Source organism: Vulpes lagopus, chromosome 12, assembly GCF_018345385.1.
Source record: "Vulpes lagopus strain Blue_001 chromosome 12, ASM1834538v1, whole genome shotgun sequence".
Classification (NCBI taxonomy): Eukaryota; Metazoa; Chordata; class Mammalia; order Carnivora; family Canidae; genus Vulpes; species Vulpes lagopus.
The window spans coordinates 70,084,405-70,098,654 of record NC_054835.1 but is presented as its reverse complement, the minus strand read 5'-3'; the positions used below and the strand labels follow the sequence as shown (position 1 = coordinate 70,098,654).

Sequence of the window (14,250 nt, the reverse complement as noted above, 5' to 3'; positions counted from 1 at the left end):
CTTAAATCCAAAAGTCTCTAAGTGTAAAGGTTTTGGGAGGTGAGAACAGTTGCTGGGATTGATTTTGGAAAAGTCACTTCAGGTCAGACACGACACTGGAAACAATGCTAAAGAATCTGGACTACAGATTCTACAGGCAGTAGAGCTCTTTGATGGTCTGTAAGTAGGAGGGAGATGGATCAGATGAACATTTATATAGGTGACTGGTGTGATGATGTATTAGGAGAGAAAAGACAACATGGATTTGGAGAATAATTGCGAGATTAATGAGCAGGTCTTGGACCAAGGCACTGGGCTTGGGTGTACCAATTAAGAGATGGATTCAAGATGTTTTACTGGCAATAAATTCAATGAGAAGGGCAAAGGAAAAAGAAGAGATGCATTTCTAACAATTTTCAATAAAAATTAAATTTTATTTTTGCATGGCATCCCCATTTTTAAATGTATGAATCATCATTGATGGGTCAAAAATTTCTTGATACACTAAACATTGGCCAAGGAGTTAGCCAACCTGTGACTGACTGAACATTCTAGTGCTGGAGGTGCTTTGGAGACATTCTTAGAACCTATGATCTCCAAGATCTTCCCCAGGATCAGTGTTAGTGATAGATGGAGCCTCAGAGGTCAGGTAACAGAAAGCTCATGTTGACGGCTAGTTAGTGGCAGAAGTGCAAGCAGAATCCTGATTTTAGTGTCCTGTTCATTTTACCGTGCTGCCTCAACTGTGTGTGGATCAAATAGAGCCACCAGTGTTTCAACTAAAGGGAAGAAACAGATCATCTGTACTGGGGCTTCTCAAAATGTCTGTAATCATTAGGGTTCTCCAGAAAAACAGAACTAAGAGGATATATGTAGATATATATGAGATTTATTGTAGGAATTGGCTCATGCTATTATGGAAACCAAGCAGTCACACAATCTCCTGCTTTGAACACGGAGAAACAGGGAAGCCAGTGGTCTAACTCAGTCCAAGTCCAAGGGCCTGAGAACCAAGAGTGCTAAAGTCCAGGGCAGGAGAAGATGGATGTCCCAGCTCAAGCAAAGAGAGATTTTAATTTTAAAGTCATGCTACTCTTCTCTAATTTCACCTTGACTCTTTATTACTACATCTTTTTCAATATTAAAGTCATAAAATTGTGTTGTAATTCTGTATACAGTCACATGAACACCATCCTCCCACTGAGCATCATGGATCTAGGTCAGTATCTCCATTCCAAGTCTGCTGTCCTGAGAACAAAGTACCTCCCCCTCCTTTTAAAGCATCTTTTTCTCATAGTAGTAAGTTGTTGGATGGAGGTAGGACACAGCATTATGTATGTTTATGGATCATGCTGCAGTTTTAGCATGTAAAATATTCCAGACTAAAGACTCATTTGGCCTGGAGTTCTTTCTTATACTATAGTTGGTACAAATTAATTCTGCTGGAGCTGATAGATTATCCAAAAGGAAAGTCCAGGCCAATCCTTATTTATTAATTCTGTAAGTTTAAGATTTATTTTTTAATATCATGTGCTTAAAATGGTGCATACTTATAATTCCACAGGTTCCTAGAATTTCATTGTAAGAATAATGTCAGAGCTAAAATAATTCTAAAAGAGATGGATTTGTTTTTATTTTCCAGGAAATCTGCCTTTTAAGTAAATACCAATCAGCCTACTTCAATTTTATGTAAAACAGATGTAAAATTTCTGATAATGAGTGAAGAAGTATTTGATGATATTCATAAAAATGATTACTGTTTTAAGAAAGTCCTTTTGGAAAGCCTACATAAACTTCAAAGCCCAAAATATTTACATTGAAAATGAATACTAAGGAAAATTAAGTATCTCTATTTAAATGTTAGCTATTAACACGTTGTGCTCATGGATCAGTAGCCTTGATTAGATAATAAACCATCACAGATGTAGGGGAGGCAAACTTTGCTCTCTGCCTTCTCAGGATTTTTCATCTGGGGCAGAAAATTAAACTGACATACAACAGATTACCCAGAGAAAAGCATACAAATTTATATAAGGTTTATGTGATATAGGAGCCTTCCTCATGACATGAAGACCCAACGAAGTAGCAAACTTCTATAAAGTGCCCGTTAAGAATTATTATTATTTTTAAAGAATTATTATTTTTTTTAAATGGCGCTAAACCGCTGAGCCACCCAGGGATCCCAAGAATTATTTTTAAAAAGCTTTGTATAGAATTTTTCGACTTTGCCTCCCTGTTGAAGAAAGTTTCTTTGTTCCTGATAGAGGGAAGGCATCTGTCACATGGGAGTTCTTAATCTCCCATTTTCAGGAAGAAAAGAATGATATTAGAATGCTCTTCTTACAGTCTAACTCTCTGCTGTTTCCTAAGTGTCTCTAGTTCAAAATAATCCTTATGCCAAAGTGGTATATTTTGGGGTGGTGTACATCCTGTCACCCATCTCAGACCAGAGGAATTTTTCAAGGATTAAATGAGAAAATCTTCATGGAACTATCAGATCCGTGCCTGGCAGAGCAATACTCACTACATGGTATAGTCTTTACTCCTGTTGCTAATTGTAGTTAAAAATAATGATATGTCGTTGACGGATACAACCCTTCAAATTAACTTTTTAAAAAGTTGTGACTATAAATGCTGTGTTGCTTAGGAAAACAGTTGGCTGGTTCATTGCTAGGTTTATAATTTGAAGTTAAAGCGCCTATTCACGGGGATATTCTGTGATGTTGCAGAAATTCTTGATGAGGCAGGAGCTGTGTGTAATTCTGGTTGACAATTGAAGGGCATTTTGTCACAGAATCCTGGGACAAGCGAAAAGCAGTTTTTCATTTTCATTATTTTGGAGGAATGTGATTTGTTAAGTGTTTAATAGTTCTTTTTTTTAAAAAGATTTTATTTATTTATTCATGAGAGACACAGAGAGGCAGACATAGGTAGAGGATGAAGCAGGCTCCCTGCAGGGAGCCTGAGGCAGGACTCAATCCTAGGACCTTGGGATCACAACCTGAGCCCAAGGCAGATGCTCAACCACTGAGCCATCTTAGGCAGGCTCCAGTGTGTATTATAATTTACTTTTTTAAAAGAATAATTTCCTTTTTATTTAAAACATCTTTCTTGGGTAAATCTCATGAGTCACATAGCCTTAGTTTCAGGGTGATGGTGATTTAACATTAGTGGCCCTAAGTTTTTTTTTTTCTTTTTTAATTTATCATTACTCGAAACAAATGGCTTTCCAAAGCTATTTAGGCCATGTGTTCCTATTCTGCCTTATAAATCTTGATGTGCCAGGTACTGGAGTGATTGCTTAGTTGATCCCTTGGGAAGCCTGAAGTGAAAGCATTGATTAGGCTCTTTTGGGCTGAGAGCCCTATTCAGCTATTTAGCTGGCAGAAAGTCTTTGTTTTTTTTTCGTTAGGGAAACTAGTGGCAGCAGAATCTTGCCTGGAGATATTTATTAGTAGTAGTAGTCATAAGCACTGTCTACTGTCTACTCACAAGTACTGTTGGTTGGTAAGTCATTCTGGAAGCAGAGGAAAGTGCTTCAATCTGTATTTATTTAGAATTTTTTAAATGGATACCTTTGTCAGTGCTTATCAGATAAAGCTCATGAGATTTTCTGTATATTTGCCAGGATAAATCATTCTGTGATATGCTTCTCGAATTCAGAGTGGAATGTACTGTAATCTGATTTGAAAGTGTCATGGGAAATTTCTTCAACGTTTTGGTATTGATGAATATCAATTTAATAGATGCATGCTGTATACTTCTTTACTGAACCAGTGCTGTGGGAATTTGATGGACAGCAATGATTATGGCCATAGTAAGTGCCATGTACTCAAATGTCCTATGAAAAAAAAGCATCACAAATACAGTGATATGCAGGATGTGGTTTCTTTTTAAATATTATATTTGATTTATTATTTATGGACTAAAAAAAGAGAGGTGAGCTCCATTAACCCAGTGACCTTTACTTTTTCCCAAGAAGGATAATTGCATTCTAATGGAAATATAGGAACAGTAGGTATTAAAAACACAACCCTCTGAAAGAATGGGGCTGCTTGCTTCAGCCTCTGAAAGCATCCAACGGGGCTCAGCATAAATTTATAAGCAACTCAAATTCTTTACCAAAGTAGAAAAATACTGCCAAGTGTGTTAGCCTTGGGAAAATCTAATAATGTTCTGGTGTTAATCTTTTATTTTCTTCAAGCATATTATGTTCTTTTTAAAATAATAGTCATCAATTTCATTCAAGACTGAAATTATAGCCTTACAGTGAGTGTCACTGTGCTGTTTCTCAAAGATTGCAGTGGTATGTTCATATGTGTGAGTGCTATGTGCATCTTGCATGAAAATCGTAAATTGAGGGCTCCCACTCTGGTTATTTTCCACAGACCTTCTGTGTTTTCTGATTTCTGGTTCTTAAGAGACTTAATTTTGAGAGCCTCTAAAATCCCACCAGGAGAAGGATGGAATCTCAGTTCTGCTTTTGGGTCCATGCTGTTACAGGGTCACAGAAACTCCACAGAGACATTTTCAGGGGATCTCAAATGCTAGTTATGCACCATTGGTATTCTGTGACTGTTCTTCAGCTGTCAGAGGCAAGTGAGAAAGATATAGATGGTGTACATTTTTTCTCACAACTGAATTTATTCACATTTTTATAACAAGGTCCTCTATGTTTTAGGGGGTGCTCTTTCTTTCCTTTTTTGGTGCTGAAGTATTATTATTTCATAAAATGATGTTCACTATTCTTGCTACTTACCATTTTCATGTTCTTACTTGGCACACACAAACAAAAAGGTTGTCAGCTCTATATCATGTTCCTCCAGCCTTAAAATTAAAAAAAATGTTTTTCAACTGACCTGGGACATCCCCAAATCAGAAAACTAACTCCTTTGTCAAACTGTATTGTCATTTTGAAGGCTCAGATATCAGTGTTAGGAAATGCTTCCTCTAAACTGCTGGTTTGCTATTATCGGTGTTATGTTGTCTCTCAAAACAAAATTGCTTAGTCTTTAAGAGCCTGGGTGACGAACCCACGTAACCAGCATTCTAGATTCAGTACTGCCATTTATTTAACCTTCAGAGCCTCAGTTTCCCATCTGTATAAGTGGCAACGACAAAACACCAATTTATAGAGGTGCTGTGATCATTAAGTGAGTTCATATATATCAAATGCTTAGCACAGTGGCTAGCATATTGACATATATGAATTTTGCTGTTGATCATATTTTCCTTCTTTGTTTTGGTAACAGGATATTTATAAGATTTGCCCATATCTAGCCTAGGATTGTCTAGGACATGATTAGGTAAAATTATATAGCCAGCCTGCTATTTCTCTGTAATCTCTCTTCCCTCAGCTGTTTATTTTTCTCCACTGATTATATGCATTAAAAAAATCCCACCAAATAATAATATGACCTTCCTTAGAGTATAGATATGAGGATATACAAACTCAGAATTTCTGGGAGTGGGGCTCAGAAATTTAATTTATAATAAGCATCCCAGGCAATACTTTAAAAAAAAACTTTTTAAAAAAGATTTAATTTATTTGACAGAGACAGAGAGAGAGCACAAGCAGAAGGAGCAGCAGGCAGAGAGAGGGAGAAGCAGGCTCCTCGAGGAGCAGGGAGCCTGACTCCGGCCTCCATCCCAGGACTATGGGATCATGACTTAAGTTGAAGGCAGATGCTTAACCAACTGAGCCACCCAGGTGCCCCACCCCAGGCAATACTTCACATTCAAACATGAAGATCACTGGCTGAGTAGAATGTGTAACATTTTATACTGTGAGAAATTTTTGTATAAAATATAAATCAGTAATGCCAAAGGTATAAATAAATAAATATCTCACTAGTATTTGGGATTGGGATAAGCTATAAATTAATTTATTAAATCTAGAAGTTGCATTTCATGATCCAAGCCTTCACATGCCACTTCAGGTGAAGTGACTTCAGGGTCTTCTGACTTTAGAGCTGCTTTCATTGTATAACTAGCTTGGCCACTCATAGACTCCCAGAATATTATAGCTGGGAACGTAGAGAAGGTGGCTGTGGCCATGAGGCACTAGGGCACTCCAGGGAGCTGGCTGCAAAGAGGCCATCAGCTAAGCAAGATAGGATTAGAGGAACCAACGCTGTTGTCACTCACAATATCAAACTCTACCATTTACTGAATCCCTTTAAAAAAAAAAAAGCAAAATAGATTTGTACTAAGTATTTTCCTTATGGTATTTCATTTAATTTTCATAATAACTCCATTAGCTATTATTTTATTCCCCCTTCATAGATTGAAGAAAGAAATCTAAAAGATATTAAGCAAGATATTCCAGGGACCAAGATATTCCAGGGACCAAGACTAATAACAGTAGAACACAGAGTTCCTGACCCTACCCTAAAACCTGACTCCTAACTGCCATGGTTTCCTGCCTGCTGTTAATTCTCACAGAGCCATGCAAGGAAAGGCAGAGGCCTCCCATAGAGTTCCAAAAGATTGTACTGGCAAGCATGGAGAGATAGTTGTGAAACTTCCTGACTTCCAGGATAATAAAAAAGGCTCTTTATTCATTGGTGCCAAGATTTACTGTACAGTGGCCCATCCTCTAATATGCCACGGGAACATTATATAAACCCAGCCTTGTGGCCTGACTCACTATCTTAATCACAGACTTGTGCACTCAGAGCTTACTGTCTGGTTGAATCGTGGGTAGAAGCGTTTACTTGCTATTGTGGATACCTCAAATTTGTCATAATAAAAAGTGATGTTGGGTACTGAGGAGTAAGCAGTTGGCACTCCTACACCACCTGGCACTTGGCAGCCTAGCTGCTCTCCTGAGCAGTGGAAGTTCATCTCAGGACAATAGCAAGCCTCAGAAGTCAACAACTGCTGGTTATTATTCCATGCTGGTGCATCTGGTACCTCGATGGGTGCTGTGGTCTAGCCCAGCAGTGGAGTGGTCCCAGCAGTGTTCACTATTTGGAGAAAACAAATACTGTGACAGAGATTGAGTCACCAAGGAATCTTGGAAGTCTTCCTTTTGCCTTCTGAGCACATGCATTACAGGTTGGACCTCAAATGGAGCAGTGGTACCTGGTGTGGTTGCCTAAGTAGTTTTAGTGTGCAGTACAATTTCACAGTTTTGTCTCACTGGTTTGTTTTGTTTGTTGTTTGCTCAGGAACTTGGCACATCAAAACCATTTCAGGTTTTGCTGGATTGGAGTCCTAGAAAAAAAGGATTCTCATCACTGAGAAATAGATATTTCTCTGAGAACAGTGATTAAGCCTCTCAATCAGCACATTGCTGATTGTTCATCCAAGGTCCAGATTTTGCAAAAACTTGTCCCCAACAAGTTTAGCAAATAGAGCAATTTTGGGATGTATTTTACACTGTTATTCACAGAACACTTACAGTTTCCAGTTTTGCTTTTATTTCTAATTTTCTCAGCAGGAACAACTCATTTGATATGAACAACTTATTCAAGAAGTTCAAAGGCACTGTAGTGTATAGTAAATACAGTTTTGCCATCAGAGAGAATGAAGTTCTGATCCTGGCTTGGCTACTTACTTGCTGTGGACTTAGAATAAGTGACTTAGCCTCTTTAAGTCTCTGTGGGCTATTTTTAAATCTAAGATGATAATGCTTGTCATACAGAGTGGGTGCAAAATTAATTCAAGAAAGCAATTAAAGTGGTTATTGAGCCCTTACCCTGTGCCAGGCACTGTTCTAGGTTTTATGGATACAGTGGTGAACTTGACCTTGCCCTCGTGTTCAAAACGGAAAGCCAAACTAACAACTGATTACAACAAAATAAGATGCTCCCTAAGACAGTGAGGAGCTTGAGAAGCCTCAGGTGCTTAAAGGAAAAAATAAGTAACTCAGTTTAGGTCAGTGGTTCTCTGCCTTGACTATTCATTAGAAACCCCTGGAGAGTTTTGTTGTTGTTGTTGTTTTTGTTTTTTTTAAACTACCAACACTCTGGTCACACCATAGACTAGTTAAATCAGAATTGCTAGGGGTTTATCTTGGGGACCAGTAATTCTTAAGTCTCCCAGGTGATTCTAATGTGGAGCCGGGTTTGAGAAACTCTTAGGCTGGGATCAGGGAATTTTTCAGAGGAAGCTGAGGTCTTGAGGCTGAAGTCTGCAGCATAATCCAGAGTTGGCCATATGTAGAGAGGACAGAACCACACATAGAACAAGGAAGGGTAGGTGTGTGTGTGTGTGTGTGTGTGTGTGTGTGTGTGTGTGTGTGAAGATCTGCAAGGGTAAAAGAATGTGATACCTTCTGGGGAAATGCAAATAATTCTATGTGGATTGAACATGGAGCCCAAGAGGAGTAAGGCAGGAGAGGTAAGCGGAGGCCAGAATACAAGCGTCTTTGAATTACCTTCTAAAGAAATGGATTGTGTAAAGGGATCAGTGCAGGCACATAAGACACCTTCACTAAATGATAATGACGGCTATTAGTAGTAGATGCTTGAGTTCTTAGCACATTTACTTCTAGAGTGGCAAAGGTCATTCTAACTATGTTCACTCAAGGGTCTTAATGGAAGATTAATTCTTAGAACATTTCAATATTCCAGCCATGTGAGTGGGAAGAAGAGGTTGCCATGTCTGGGTTGCTGGTTTTGCTCCATTCAAATTGTGCCTTCAGAGTCTAATGAGTAAGTAATTTCTCCCTGGACTTGTGTGTGTGTGTGTGTGTGTGTGTGTGTGTGTGTGTGGTAAAACATGCATAACATAAAATTTACCATTTTAACCATTTTTTAGTGTACAATTGAGTGGCATTAAGTACAATGTGTTATGCAACCATTGCCACTGTCTTTCTCTAGAACTTTTTTTGTCATCCCCAAATGAAACTCTGTACCCCTTGAACACTAACTCCCCATTCTCACCCCATCTTCCCCTGTCCCTGGCACCCTCTCTTGTACTTTCTGTCTCTATGAATTTGATTATTTCAGGTACCTCATATCAGTAGAATCATAATATTTGCCCTTTTGTGTCTGGCTTATTGCACTCACATAATGTCCTCACTAGATTTTAAAAGTCTTAGCCTCCTTTTCCTAAGGTCTTAGATCTTTTACTTGGACCTTAAACTCTGACATTTTAAAAGCATAGAAATAGCTTTGATCTTAGGGAGTTCATAATATTTCAGCACAGCATAATATAAGATGACAAAGCAGCATACAGTGTGTGCAGAAGTCCTGTCCAGTCTCCAGGACAAAGGTATGAACGTCCTGGATTATTTGCTGTGGTTTATCACGCCCTGTTCCCTCAGATGATGAGGATAGCATAAAGGTAGTCATTTATCCACCTTTTCATGGGTTATTATTTTTTCTTTCAATTCATTCAATTCAAGCTGGATAGTAAATATAAACAGCAAGTGATTTTTAAATAATCTCAGTTTATCTTTATATTAGAGCGTGTTCATTTACAGCATTCTTAGGAGCTTCTCCCATGTGATCCAAAACTAGCCCCCATACACAGAGGGCAGGAAGACTGAAGATAGAGGCAGGCAACTCCTGATGGGGAGGTGGCTGGGTTAATAAGCAATAGAACTTCTATACAAAGGGATCCCTGGGGTAGCTCAGTGGTTTAGCGCCGCCTTCACCTCAGGGTGTGATCCTGGAGACCTGGGATTGAATCCCACATCAGGCTCCTGCATGGAGTCTGCTTCTCCCTCTGCCTGTGTCTCTTGCCCCTCTCTCTCTCTCTCTCTTTCTCTCTCTCTCTCTCTCATAAATAAATAAAATCTTAAGAAAAACAACAACAAACTTCTATACGAGGCCTGTCTTGGGTGGTCTTAAGATGTAGATCTCCATACCTGCCTGCCAAGTCTTAAAAGCTTACATAAAGGCCTTAACTAGGTGCAGTCACAAATATTCCACACCACATTACTGTCCTCAAGGCTATGCTTTTGAGGGCAGCTTCTGGGAGCAAGAAAGGCAAGCAGGATGCACAATCCAAGGACAGGGGACAGGTGAGGAGCTTCTGACCTCTGCGGTCCAGCTCATAGATCACGTTCTCTCAATGATCTCCCCCAATAAAGCAGGAAGAACTCGAATCTTCACAGCCTCTTATTATAATGAACAGGCCAATCACATGACTGACCTATATTAATGGTTTTCTCTGCATCCAAACATTTTTATGAATAGCTGCTCTGAAGGATGGAGCCACTTGGTAGAATAGTCATATGAAAAGTCATCACATCTCACTCAGCAGCTTCATCTGGAAAGAACCTGAATTTTCCCCCCACTCTCTTATCTTCCTTTCTTAAATACTTATTTGTTCAAAAAATATTTCTTGAGTTCCTAATTACATGTCAGGCAATGCATTAGGGCCCACAACAAACAAAATAGGTGTGGTATCTACTCTTAAACCTCATGGGTTTAATATTGGTTATTGATTTATATAGTTGATTTCTGGTTCACATAGTTGCTGGTGCTGAATTCACAGGCTATTAAGTGGATCAGATATTCTTACTTTTTTTTTTTTACATGGGGTATTTCCACTTAAAGGGGGCTAACCAACTGGCTGCCAAGCTGCCCCCACAAAGTGATAAAATTCCTGTTGGGCAGGTCTGATGGTTGACTTGCAGTTCTAGAATTTTCCATGCCATTGCCTCCTGAGACAAGAGGAGAGGACAGACTGATGCTAACTTCCAAGAGAATGGAGTATATCTGAATGTTGATTTATTACTTTTGATGGGGACTATCCCTTTTAAGTCACTAAAATATTCCTTTTTATCATTTAATGAATCCTTCCTGGATCAGGGTGCCTGAAAGGCTGAATCCACAGTCAGAGGGATGCTAAGGGAAGACAAAATTGAAGTAATGTTATGTAAATAGTCTCAAGGGATCTTTTATCCAGGCCAAGGGGATGCCTGGTATAAATCCAAGTCCTGTGGCGGAGAGCATCTCTAGAGTGAACCAGTCGTATCCCACAGGTTCTGTGTTCTGAGTGACATTCTTTCATCATGTCTGCCAGATAACAAGATTGAGTTAGTCAGATCATACGCTTAACTTAGCCATATTGTCTCTTTAAAGTGACTGTGTTTATCTCTGATCTCATCTGTAATGGATTATGATCACTGGCCAAACTCTTAGTGTTCTTGGACTTTTCTTGTACCCCTGTCTAATCAAATTGTTCTCTTTGCCTCCATCTATCACTGCATTCCAAAAAGTGCTCTTTAAAAAAAAGAAAAGAAAAGAAAAGAAAACACTGTCTTTAAATAATCCATGGATTTTTCTTCAGTTAGGCTTTCCATTCTTTCATCCATTTAATCCATTCTACTATATTTGCTTATTGACTAAATTTTAGGGAAATATTTTGAACTGAATTCAGACCCAAGCTTTCAGAGAAAGAAATCTGGTTATTAATCACAACCTAGACTCCAACTGCTTAGTTTGGAATGACATCCATAATACCCATTTTTCACTCTCTCCTTTCTCAGGGATCTCACTCTGCTCTGTGACTGGGTCTGTTTCCCTGGTTCTGGGTTCTAGTCTCCTGCCTTTTTCCTTGGGTTCATTCTAGAAGCATCTTGACTTGGCTTTTTTGAGTCGTAACCATCTTGGGTTTATGTGCCCTTTTTCTGAAAGTCTTTGAAATGTGAGAAGGTAAGCAGCTACCTGCTTTGTCTGTAGTATGAATCTTGGCCTTTACTTGGATGGCTGATCTTTTTTTTTTTTTTAAATAATGCCTACCTAAACTTCCTACTTTTATATTATATCCCTGATAATTTTACATTACTTTTTGTAGCTGCACAGAATTGAACTTCTTTTGTTCATGGGCTCTCCTGACTCCATGCCCCTGGACCTCATCATCCATTTGCCACCATCTGTTGGCAAATGCAAGCTGTAGAGTTGAACTGTTCAGCTTCCCTGCCAGGAACCTAGTGTGTTAGTATACCTTTGTCATCACTTTTGCTATTGTTTACTTCAGGGAAATTAATGTGCTGGCTAGTGACATTTTTACTTCCCATTTTAGGACTTTTGGGTGTGATGTGTTTTTAAAAAGCCTATCTAGTATATTAATAATGGACAAGAGATGGCGTCATACAAGCACACGGGGACTTGAAGACCAAGGTCTCAGGGGATTCAGAAGAGCAAATTATAGAGTACATTTTATGTCTTGGAAAGGGAACAGATACTATAATGAATTTTTAAGTTAGCAATTTGTTTAGTCTCCTGAGGCCCTGGCAGCTTGCCTGGGTTATGGGGGTAAAAGCACCTGCAGAGAGGAATTTCTCAGTCAGAACCAACATTTAAAGTAGTGCTGTGTTAATGCTTAAAAAGATGTCCCGCATACATTTTTTATAGCTTCTAGCTTTTGAGCAGCTGGAACTAACAAATGATGCTTTGAGAGGTTGAGCCAGCTTGCCATTGTCTAGGCTTCACTTTACATTATTTATGTTTTTTTCCAATAAAGCCTATGGCACATTCTTAAATTAATGACAGGTTTGCTATAAGTACTAGGACCTTAGAATGGAGGCATGTGGCAAATGCCATGGAGTCTACTTTTTTTTTTTTTAACCTTGCTATTCTTATTTAGGAATATTCAGTGATTGAACTTAAAATTAAGTATACTTTCAAGGATTCTGATTTCATGGGAACTGTTCTTTAAATAATAAACCCTTATGTAATTAGTGTTTGATTAAATGTTCAAAGAGGACAGTTTTCATCACAATGTCAAGTGGAGATGTGTCATAAAAAATTAGATCAGAGCTCAAAGGTAAGTTGGAGATTCCATGAATTTTTATGATCTGGGCACAGAACAATTTGAGTTTAAAAAGAGAAACCAAGTATTTTGGCAGTCTTCAGCAATAGGCTAAAGAAGTTATGACCTGAATTCAAATGTAGTCCTGTAGACCGTGGTTTTCTATGGCACCGGAAGCATGGAAATAAACTTATACTGGAACTCTCACAGGGCTTGAATGCAAAAGCAGCCCTATTAACATTGTTACCCAAATCATGGGAAATCTTGGCCTCCATTTTATCCCTTCTCTGAAATGTTTTTCCTTACTTCAGGCATCCCCAAGGTGGTGTCTGTTTGTGTTAAGAAATTTATCCACTCAGATTTTTCTCTTGCTTGCTCACCAAGCTCCTTCTGCTGCCCTGAAACATTGCTGGGCACAGAGCCATTCCACAGTCCATTCTCTCAGTCCACTGTGGGATGGGGAAGGCTTCCTCTCCCTGCCCTACAAGTTCATGGTTAAACTTTCTCTTCATCACAATTTGAAACCAGAGCTGTGGACTATGAAGGGGGCAGATTCCATCCCATTCTATTCATCTCCTTGTCTTCCTCTTTTTTTTTTTTTTTTTTTTTTAAATTTACGATAGTCACACAGAGAGAGAGAGAGAGGCAGAGACACAGGCAGAGGGAGAAGCAGGCTCCAAGCACCGGGAGCCTGATGTGGGATTCGATCCCGGGTCTCCAGGATCGCGCCCTGGGCCAAAGGCAGGCGCCAAACCGCTGCGCCACCCAGGGATCCCCCTCCTTGTCTTCCTCTTTTGGGCACTCCTGCTAACCTGGAAAAGAATTACTCTTTCTCCCATCAGAAAATAATCTTGTTGAATGCTGACTCCTGCTGATTGATTTTCACAAAGATCTCTAGGTCACCAATTCTGCAAACTAGATTGCAGGCAATCTAGTTTGGATACGGGACACACTGCTGCAAATGCAGTTTTACTTGAAAAACAGGAAATGTAAGGAGCTACAGAAGAACACTAGTCAGTATAATAGTGAATTTTCAGACAAGCTTAAATGACAAACAGGAACATGTTCTGAGGAACATGAATACATTTTGATTGACCTTTGAGATTTTCTGCTGGGCATGATAGGTAGACCATTTATTTATTTATTCATTCCTCTTTCCTCTGTGCTACAGCTGAACATGTAAAAAAGATAAAGATAGAAGAAACTGGAATGGAAATGGAATGTTCAGTATTTCTATTCTAAAGAAGTAACCCCTAAAAAATTTATCATATGTAACTCTTTTTCCTGTGTGTATTCTTTCTGTCTTTCTCTGTACACACATATACAGTCAGTCTGTATATTGTATAATAGATCTATTTCTCACTTTTTGGCATATATAGATATGCCTCATTTTTAATGGGTATATTGTATGATATGTAGTTGTATTTTAATCTCATCAACTAGCCACTCATTTGTGGACATTTGAATTATGAAATATTATACCTAGAAACAAAACAATATGTCATAAGATTATCTGTCATAAATAACAACTGAATACTCGCCAATGTCACAGTGCAT

At 38.8% G+C, this 14,250-nt stretch overlaps 1 long non-coding RNA gene across 1 annotated transcript in view; it reads left to right on the top strand.

Annotated features, from left to right (window-relative positions):
- LOC121473884 overlaps positions 1 to 14,250 on the top strand; it is a 76,780-nt gene that overhangs the window by 19,732 nt on the left and 42,798 nt on the right. The window lies entirely within an intron of this gene.